Source organism: Eptatretus burgeri, chromosome 6, assembly GCF_056783735.1.
Source record: "Eptatretus burgeri isolate ZD-2024b chromosome 6, Ebu_testis_v1, whole genome shotgun sequence".
Taxonomy (NCBI): Eukaryota; Metazoa; Chordata; class Myxini; order Myxiniformes; family Myxinidae; genus Eptatretus; species Eptatretus burgeri.
Genome location: NC_140966.1, coordinates 15,732,547 through 15,741,997, shown reverse-complemented (window position 1 = coordinate 15,741,997; position 9,451 = coordinate 15,732,547).

The following is a 9,451-nucleotide window of genomic DNA, read 5'->3' as shown; positions in this document are numbered from 1 at the left end:
CTTTATCCTGATTCGGACAAGAAGTTACATGCCGCCTTCAACGAGGAAAGCATTGATGAGGATTTCCTCGAGTTTAGTTGGAAAGCTTCATCAAACCCAAACATCCCTTTTCAGGGCCACAAATCCACAAGTAATATGTATGATACCGGTATGAATCCCTATATATCATGCAAGAGTGAAGAAGAGGCCGCTGATATGGTTACGTACAATGCCGATTGACGCTGCTTTCTATAATGGTGATCAATCAAGTCTCCATTTCCTAAACTGACTCAACATCATCTTATTTCAGTGTATTAAACTATCTTTAAAATCACCATTTGATCAAAAATTGAAATATATACTTGAACACTGTGTGGGGGGTGTTGTTTTATGAACTCACCAGTTGCAGAATGTGTTGTGTACATTTGAGAAACATGATTAGTTAACTACGTTCTTATTGGTTGCTCATGGCATTCTAACCAAAAACTATAATTGCCCCAGCATCTTGATAATATAATGGCTCACCTGTTAAGAAATAGCAGAAGTTGCGATGGGGTTCACATTGGCAAACCAGTGTTCGATAATTGTAGGTGTGGATATGTAGATTTGTCCCCTCTCCCCCAAATAGACTCTCTTTGAATTGTTTGTGTGGTGTCAGCAATTAGAATTAAGGTATAGATCCCCATTCCCCATTTGTATTCATGGATTGTCGGATTTTTCTTTCCTATGTGGATAGGGATGTCGTCCTGTTTGTGAGATGGTGTCACCTTTCATGTCGAGAAAGGTTAATGTATCTTGTCCCTTCACTTTCCCTTGTCGAACCGGGTGAGAGCGAAACTTGGTGTGCTTCACTGTCCATGCTGCAACATGCCTTTCTACCCCTTCGCACCCTGGGGAAGAGGAAAAAGCTCCACTCTCCCCTGAAGCAACCTGATTGGCAACGAGTAAGGTGATATTCAATCGGACTGTGCTGCTTGACGTCCACAGCACCAATTGTCAGGTTGGTGCGGCTTGTTGGGTTGTGATGCTGCCGCTAGATGTGGGGCGGCCCATAATTGGTGAGGGTTGATGTGGGTGCTTCATGGGGAAGTGCATAAGATTGTGTGCTCCTGGCTGAATGGGAGAAAGACAGACAGACCAGACAGACGTTTTCCTGTCGGCTGCACGGAGCTACCACTTCTGTCATCGATGTGGGACATTCCTTCTTGCTCTGTTCACTCTCACTTGGTCTTGTGTGTTTGTGTCCTGAGAGTGGATAGTTGCTGTATCAAGTGTGTCCATTTATTCATTGTCCTCACGTCTGATTTTCATTTTTGTTGTCTTGCGTGCAATAAGGTTTTATATATTTTAAGGCCTGCGTGCACGTCTGCCTTGCCGTCTTTCCCACGGCAACTGGTTCAGTGCGATTGGTAATTCCTGTTGGACTAAATGTGATCATTATAATTTGGACGAGTGAGTTGGACACCATTTAAATCTGAAGCACCAACACCACTGGAGTGTTTTAAGGCAAACAACCTTGGCGTGTTTGATTCCCACTCAACATTGCTTGCGGCCTTGGATGGGAGCCATCCATATGATATTTGGTGTTCAGGAGAGTGATTGGAACCTTACACCACCAAGGGAAAATTCAGGATTTTTTTCATCTGAGTGTAATTGGTTTTTGGGGAAAAAAACAATGTCTTGGAGCCACTGGTGAAATATGCAAGTCCCTCTTTACCAACAAGAGATTGTCCAGGAGACGAAGGAGCTAAATTGGGCTCTGACCCCTGCATGGGCAAGTACCCCGGGGGTCCGATGTGTTCCCACCGAGTCACTTGTGAGGTGTGTCTGAGAGGTTCACTAGGGGGTAATGTGGTTGGGGTTCACCCTGGTGATAGTCACTTCATTTTGGATAAGGGTTCTATGTTTGATTGACTTTGATGACCAGGAGAGGATTGGCTGCAACTGGTGCTGCTGCCATAACCCGAGTCAAAATTTGGTAGAATATTGAAAAAAAGTTACCTTTTCCCACTGTCACGACTCACCATTCTTCGATTCAGAGGTATGCAGGTGAGCCGGGGAAATTATATGTGATGGACAGGAGTAATCACGTGGACCAAGTGGAAGAGGTTAAAATGTGGAAGCATATACATTGTCGAAATGTGTAAAATAAAGTTCATCACTTTTTTTTTGTCTTTCTCGTGTGAGAATACAGGCCATAACTTAGTTGAGGAGCACCATACCCTGTATGATCAAATGTAAAATGGTATGGCAGAGAAATTGTCAGGTTTGTGAGTGGTGAACTCTCACAGGGAGTGGTGTGTGGCTTTGCCTAACTCACCCCAATTGCTCCAGCAGGTGAGTGGAGATGAATACACAGCAGAGACGGGTCTCGTCAGGCACAGGGCAAGGACCTTGGGTGGCCATGTGATGGCTAATTTGGTGACCCACAACCGGCGAGGACACCATGAAGCTGTTGTGGTGCATGCCCTTGTGATTGTGAAGGAATTTAAAGAGCAGGTTGCGGGTCACCAAACATGTTCTGAAAATTTATCAACATGATTATATGTGCATTAAATAGTTCGATGTAGACAATTGTGGTTGCCTAACTATTGGGAAAATTAATGAAATTTAACTCCGAAGTTGTGATTTCACGAGGCCGTTGAAAAAAAACAGCCGCGTGCCCATATATGGATGGTGACGTCACGTTCTCCAAAAAAAAGCGGCGCTCACTCGCTCATTGAAGAAGTGTCCAGTTCAGCGGGCCGTTCTTTCACTTATTTTGAGCTTGCAACTGTCTATATTATCCTTTTTTATTTTGAATTATTGGAGAACACAAGTTATTTGGATATTTTTACATCATGCCTCGTACATGTGTCGTCATGTTTTGCGAAAATGGCTGGAAAACGGATAATCGCTCCCACCGATTCCAGAAGGAATCAAACATTCGCCGGCAGTGGATAAGATTTGTACAAACAAAACAGGTGCATTTTCCCCCAAAGAAAACAGGTAAAGAGGACCCTTTGGATAGACTTGTCATTTGTGGTGACCATTTCACAGCCGAGGATTACGAAGGCAACGCAATGAGTTAGCTCGGTTTCAAAACAAACGTGACGCTGTGTCCACCATTCAGCCTTCTCCTCCTCAGCTGGCTCCTGCTTCATCTTCTCAAACTGTCACCTCTCAAGCATTGGGGTATTGTGTTTATCTATAAATGCGCATAAGAAATCGAGAAATTATTAGAATACACTATCCGGAAGTCCATACGTTGACCTGTAATGGGGAATGAGGCTGAGAATCTCTTCCCCATTGGCCACGCCTACGCAGCAATGTGTCCTGTCATTGGTTGGTAAATAAATGGCCATAACTTGGGAACCACTTGTCCGATTAATATCAAACCTTGAAAAGGCACTTCCACAGGGCCCCAGCAATATACCTGGCAAGTTTCAATTAGATCGGACCAGTGGTTGTTGAGAAACAGCAGACACACACACACACACACACACACACGCACACACACACACACTGCTGGAATTATAGATAGATATGCCACAACAGTCTCTTGAAAGTTGGGGTTTGTTTTAACTGTTCACTTTCGATGGGGTCAAGCTCAGCTGTCAGAAAGACTTCAACGCCAAGGCCACGGTGTATAATATATTTGGGTCCATTATTGATTCATTCTATTTCTGAGTCTTGAGTGACTAGAGGGTTGGTGGTGGTCGTATGGCAGCTATCATTTCTTGAAGCGCGACTGTGTCGCTGATGCAGTGCCCCTCTACCAGTACACACACTGGAACTGATACTCATTTCGCTGACCTCAGAAGGATGACAGGCTGAGTCAACCACCTGGTGTATTAATTCAGCGGCCGACGGCGCTTGAACTCAGGACTCAAGGATCCCAAGCCACCACCCTAACCACTGAGCCAACACCAGGCTACTAGAGGGTTAAAAAAAAAATTATATCAAGTCACAGGCGAATCAAACTTTACATTATTTTATGCATTGAACAAGAAAATGAAAATCTACAAACCAATCTGTCTGGTGGAGTTTGTCAGTGTGAACTGCCGGGCAGTCAGTCCTGCCACTTGTACACGAAATAGGCCGTTTTCTGGCACTTGTGGCTCAAATTTATATGGCTCAGGGCCAGAAACTCCATAGTATAAATTCCCAGCATCCTCTGACTCGTCCTCGGCAATATCAGAATGAAAACACTCAATTTCATCGCCGCTGAAATCACTCCCTGATTCGCATCTCGCCATTGTTCACACGCTGTTTGCGAATGTTCACGAAGTTTTCGGAGAACATGACGTCATGGCATCTTCGGTAACTTCCGGTCTGTTTTTCGATCACTGACAAAAGTTTTGACTTCAAAGTTAATTTTAGCATATTTTGAGTTTCAAATGCAAGAAAATAAATACCCAACGATTATTAATGTGCTTACAACCTTCGAATCACGCGGTCATCAGTGACCCAGAACCTGCTCTTTGAATGTTCCATGTGGTAATGTGTACCTTGATCGGTGCAAGGGCATGCATGCAGCCTGTATAATTGGATAGAGTACATTTTAATTTTGGATTTGGTTGCAGCTTACCATCTGGAGCAGGTGATGGCAATTGGGGAACAAGAAAAAGAGCAATCAGAAATTGCAGACCCTCACCAGGACTTATTTTGTGTACTGGTGTGTTATGTAATTAGAGACTAGGTACCAAGATGTCCCGTTTTGATTGGACACCTGACCCTGACCCATGATGTTTTTACTATTATTCAATTGAATTTAGAATGGGATTAAAATAAATTCAATTCAAATCAAATGGAAGACCAAATACTTACAGTCCTGCATTGGAGTCATCAGGAGGAACCTGGATAGCATTCGCATTTCAGCTGCTACTCCTCTACCCTCAAACCTATCCAGGCACAGCCAAATCAGCCCGATTCATTATCTATCTATAATTCCAGCAGTGTGTGTGTCTGACCGCTGTTTCTCGACAACCACTGGTCCGATCTAATTGAAACTTGCCAGGTATATTGCTGGGGCCCTGAGTATGTGCCTTTTCAAGGTTTGATATTAATCGGACAAGTGGTTCCCAAGTTACGGCAATTTATTTACCAAACCAATGACAGGACACGTTGCTGCATGGCCGATGGGGAAAGGGCGCCTGAGTTACCAATGACAGGACACGTTGCTTGGCGTTTTGCACCCACAGTATCTATCTTCTATCTATCTATAATTCCAGCAATCTCTGTTTGTTTGCCTTTCAAAAGGTTTGAAATTAATCGGACAAGTGGTTCCCAAGTTATGGCCAAGTTAGAGCGCGTTCCCCATTACGGGTTACAACGTACGGACTTCCGGATAGTGATGACTTACTGTATTCTAATAATTTCTCGATTTATTATGCGCATTTATCGATAAACACAATTCCCCAATCCAGTCGTCGTTTTCGAGAGCGAAGGAACGGCCTGTGTGGTTGTTTGAAGGTTTTTTTTTTTTGCATGTACGGGCACGCAAGAGCGAAGGAATGGCCTGTGTGGTTGTTTGTGGCACACGGTTTGAAAGTTTTTTTTGAGCGAAGGAACGGCCTGTGTGGTTGTTGTTTCTGGCACAGTTTGAAATTTTTTTTTTTTGCACGTATGGGCACGCACTCGTAATAATTCTGGTTGGCAGACCCTGTGTCTGATCAAGTTGAAATTTAAAACATGTATTCCCCATCAGAAGAAGAAGAGTGGACATATGTTGTGTGCAGGAGACACGGTGGAAGGGAAGTGGTGTGAGAATGGTGAAGGGAAAGCAGGGGCAGAAGTATAAGTTTATGTGGCAAGGGTGCCTGGAAGGCATGCATGGTGTTGGTGTCATGTTTTCTGAGGAGTTTGTGGACAGTCGAGTGAGTATGACAAAAGTGAGTGAAAGGTTGATGATGGTGAGAATCGTGATCGGAAAGCTCTTGGTGAACGTCATCTCGGGATATGCCCCGCAGGTCGGTCGAAGCAATGAAGAGAAGAACATGTTCTGGTGTGCGATAGAGAAGTTGATGGAAAATGTGAAAGATGATGAAATTGTTGTGGTTGGAGGAGACTTGAATGGACATGTGGGAAGGAGTCCAGATGGGTTTGAGGGAGTCCATGTGGGTTATGGATATGGTGTGAGAAATGGAGAAGGTGAAAGGATCTTGGAGTTTGCTGATTTGTTATACTCAATTCCAGAAAGCAGATAATAAGCTTATTACCTACACGTCAGGTGGGTCGACGACCACCATTGACTACCTGATGGTGCGTCGGCGAGATATGGGAAACCTCCGGGACACAAAGGTGATGCCAGGGGAGGAGACCGTTTCACAGCACCACCTGGTTGTCTGCGATATAAGGGTGAAAGGTGCGAGGAGAATTCAGCGGGTGAAGTACCAACCGAGGATGAAGGTGTGGAGGTTGAAAGAGGCGACAGTGAAGGAAGCATTGAGAGAGAGGCTAAGTATGGTTGAGGATGATGTGGTTGAGCTTGAAAGTGGTTGGATATCAATGAAAGATAGTCTATTGGGAGCCGTTGGTGAGGTATGTGGATGGACAAAAGGACCACCGAGGCACTCGGAAACATGGTGGTGGGGTGATGAAGTTGGAAAGAGGATTGAAGAGAAGAGGAAGAAGTTCAAGGAATGGCAAAAGGCAAAGGATACGGTGGAAGAAGAGGCAGTGCATGAAAGTTATCAGGTAGCCAAGAAGGCTGCAAATAAATCGGTAGCAAAGGCGCAGGAGGCCTATAGGAAAATGTTCGGAGAACGCTTCGATTCGGAAGAGGGTAAGAAAGCGGTATTCAGGATTGCAAAGCAGATAGCGAGAGAGAGGTTTGATGTGATGGGGGTGGGTTGCTTTTGAAGGATGAAGTGGAACAAATCGTTGTGGACTCAGATGGAATTAAAGGAAGATGGAAGAGATATATGGAAAGGCTGTTGAATGTAGAAAATGAATGGAACAGCAACATCGAGAGTAACCCAGTTTTAGGACCAGCAGAGAAGATAACTGAGAAGGAAGTTAAGGAAGCTATAAGAGCAATGAAGAGTAGAAAAGCAGGAGGGCCGACGGGAGTTGTGGGAGATATGTTGAAGGCAGCGGGAAGTTGGGGTGTGAAGAGAATGACAGAGATCTGTAATCTGGTGGTGAAAGAAGGCCGCATTCCAGTGGATTGGGAACTGAGTACCCTTGTCCCTCTGTACAAGGGGAAAGGTGACCCTCTGGAATGTGGCTCCTATAGAGCAATAAAGTTATTGGAGCATGGAATGAAGGTATTGGAAAGGGTGTTGGAGAAGAGGATAAGGAAGAAGGTAAAGATTGATGAAATGCAGTTTGGATTTATGCCAGGAAGAGGAATGACAGATGCAATTTTTATTGAAAGGCAGTTGCAGGAGAAGTACATGGAGAAGAGGAAGAAGTTGTTTTTTGGGTTTGTTGATCTGAAGAAAGCATTTGATGGGGTTCCATGCGAAGTAATGACATGGGCATTGAGGAAGTTCGGAGTGGAGGAATGGTTGATCAGAGTAGTGATGGCAATGTACGAGAGAGCGCGCACAGCTGTAAGGACGAAGGATGGGAACAGTGGTGAGTTTTAAGTGAAGGTGGGAGTGCACCAGGGGTCGGGACAAAGTCCACTTCTATTCGTAGTTGTGATGGAGGTGCTGGCTCGGAGGGTTTACTGTGGGAGCTGCTGTATGCAGATGATCTGGTGTTGATTGCAGAGTGTATGGATGTATTGAAGGAGAAGATGAACAAGTGGAAGGAATGTATGGAGGCAAAAGGTTTGAAGGTGAATATCGGAAAGACGAAGGTGATGGCAAGTGGTAAAGCATGTGGTGAGGTGGAAAGGACTGGGAAGTGGCCGTGTGCTGTGTGCAGGAAGGGTGTCGGAGTGAACTCCATTCAGTGTACAATGTGTGCTGAATGGGTTCATCGAAAATGTAGTGGGGTGAGAGGGTCATTAACCAGTGTGGCAGCTACATTCAAGTATAAGGTGTGCATAGCGGGAGCTGCATATGAAGGAATTGAGTTGGATCTTTGAGATGGTGTGAAGCTGGAAGGTCTGAAAACATTTTGCAATCTCGGAGACATGCTGACTGGAGAAAGTGGATCAGACTCTTCGACCGTTGCAAGAGTGAGATGTGCATGGAAGAAGTTTCAGGAACTGAGTGGCGTGCTGACGAAGAGGGGAGTGTCGTTGAAGCTGAAGGGAAAGGTGTATGCTGCATGTGTGAGGAGTACGATGATTTATGGGAGTGAGACATGGGTACTGAACATAGAGCAGCAACAAAGGCTGGAAAAGGTGGAAATGTGAATGGTTCGGTGGATGTGTGGAGTATCGTTGAGAGAGAAAGACAAATGATAACTTGCGGAAGATGATGGGAATGGAGTCTGTGATGGAGGTTGTGAAGAGAAACAGGTTGAGATGGTTGGGTCATGTGTTGAGGAAGGATGAAAGTGACTGGGTGAGAGGAGTGTTGGAAATGAGTGTAGTCGGAAGTGGAGGATAGGGAAGACCGAGAAAAACTGAGCTAAAGGTGGTGGAAGAGGAAATGTGGGCAAGGGGATTAAGAAGGGGAGATGCAGAAAATAGGGTAAAGTGGAGAAGATTGTCATGGGGCCCGCAAGGCTAACCCCCGCTTTAGCAGGGAAAATGGACTTTAAATGCGTGTGTGTGTGTGTGTGTTTGTGTGTGTGTGTTCCCCATCACTATCAGGTCATAACTGTGAACTTTCATGTCGATTGATTAAGCGGTTCCAAAGAAAACAAAGTAACATTTCAAACCCTGCTGCACCCACTGTTGGGTGCATCTTTTATTTTAGGCAGCATTTTTTACCAAGCACTGTAAAAATGTGAAATGGTTTGGCCTGTTCAGCATTATTCATCTGTAACCACAACCAATGATGCTGGGATCACAACTCCTAAATCTCATATGCTGATCTGTATATTGCCGACTAATGTCCTTTACCTGCACGTGGTTCATGTACAAACGGAGATCACTTTTTCATGTAAGTGTCCATTTCCTGATGCAGTAGTGAATAGTACACAATGTCATGTCTTCATGTATTTAAAGAAGTAATAAAAATACAGTACAACCATCTTTCAATCCATCCTTGAATTGCTGGGCACACTGAACAACCCCCTGTTTTGAGAAAGAATAGGGTGGCATGTACCCATAAAGTTACAATCTTGTCTTTTAGAATTGCTCACCACTGATCCTTCAAGGTTGAATGATGAAGATTCAGTAATAACCGACAAGTGATTCCGTGAGTCGCAACTGCAGCAAGTTGAGATCAAATGCCTTGGAAATTGTCTGGCAGAAGTACCCTTGCCATTCTGATTATATATATATATATATATATATATATATATATATATATATACACACATATACATATATATATATATATATATATATATATATATATATATATATATATACACACATATATATATATATATATATATATATATATATATATATATATATACA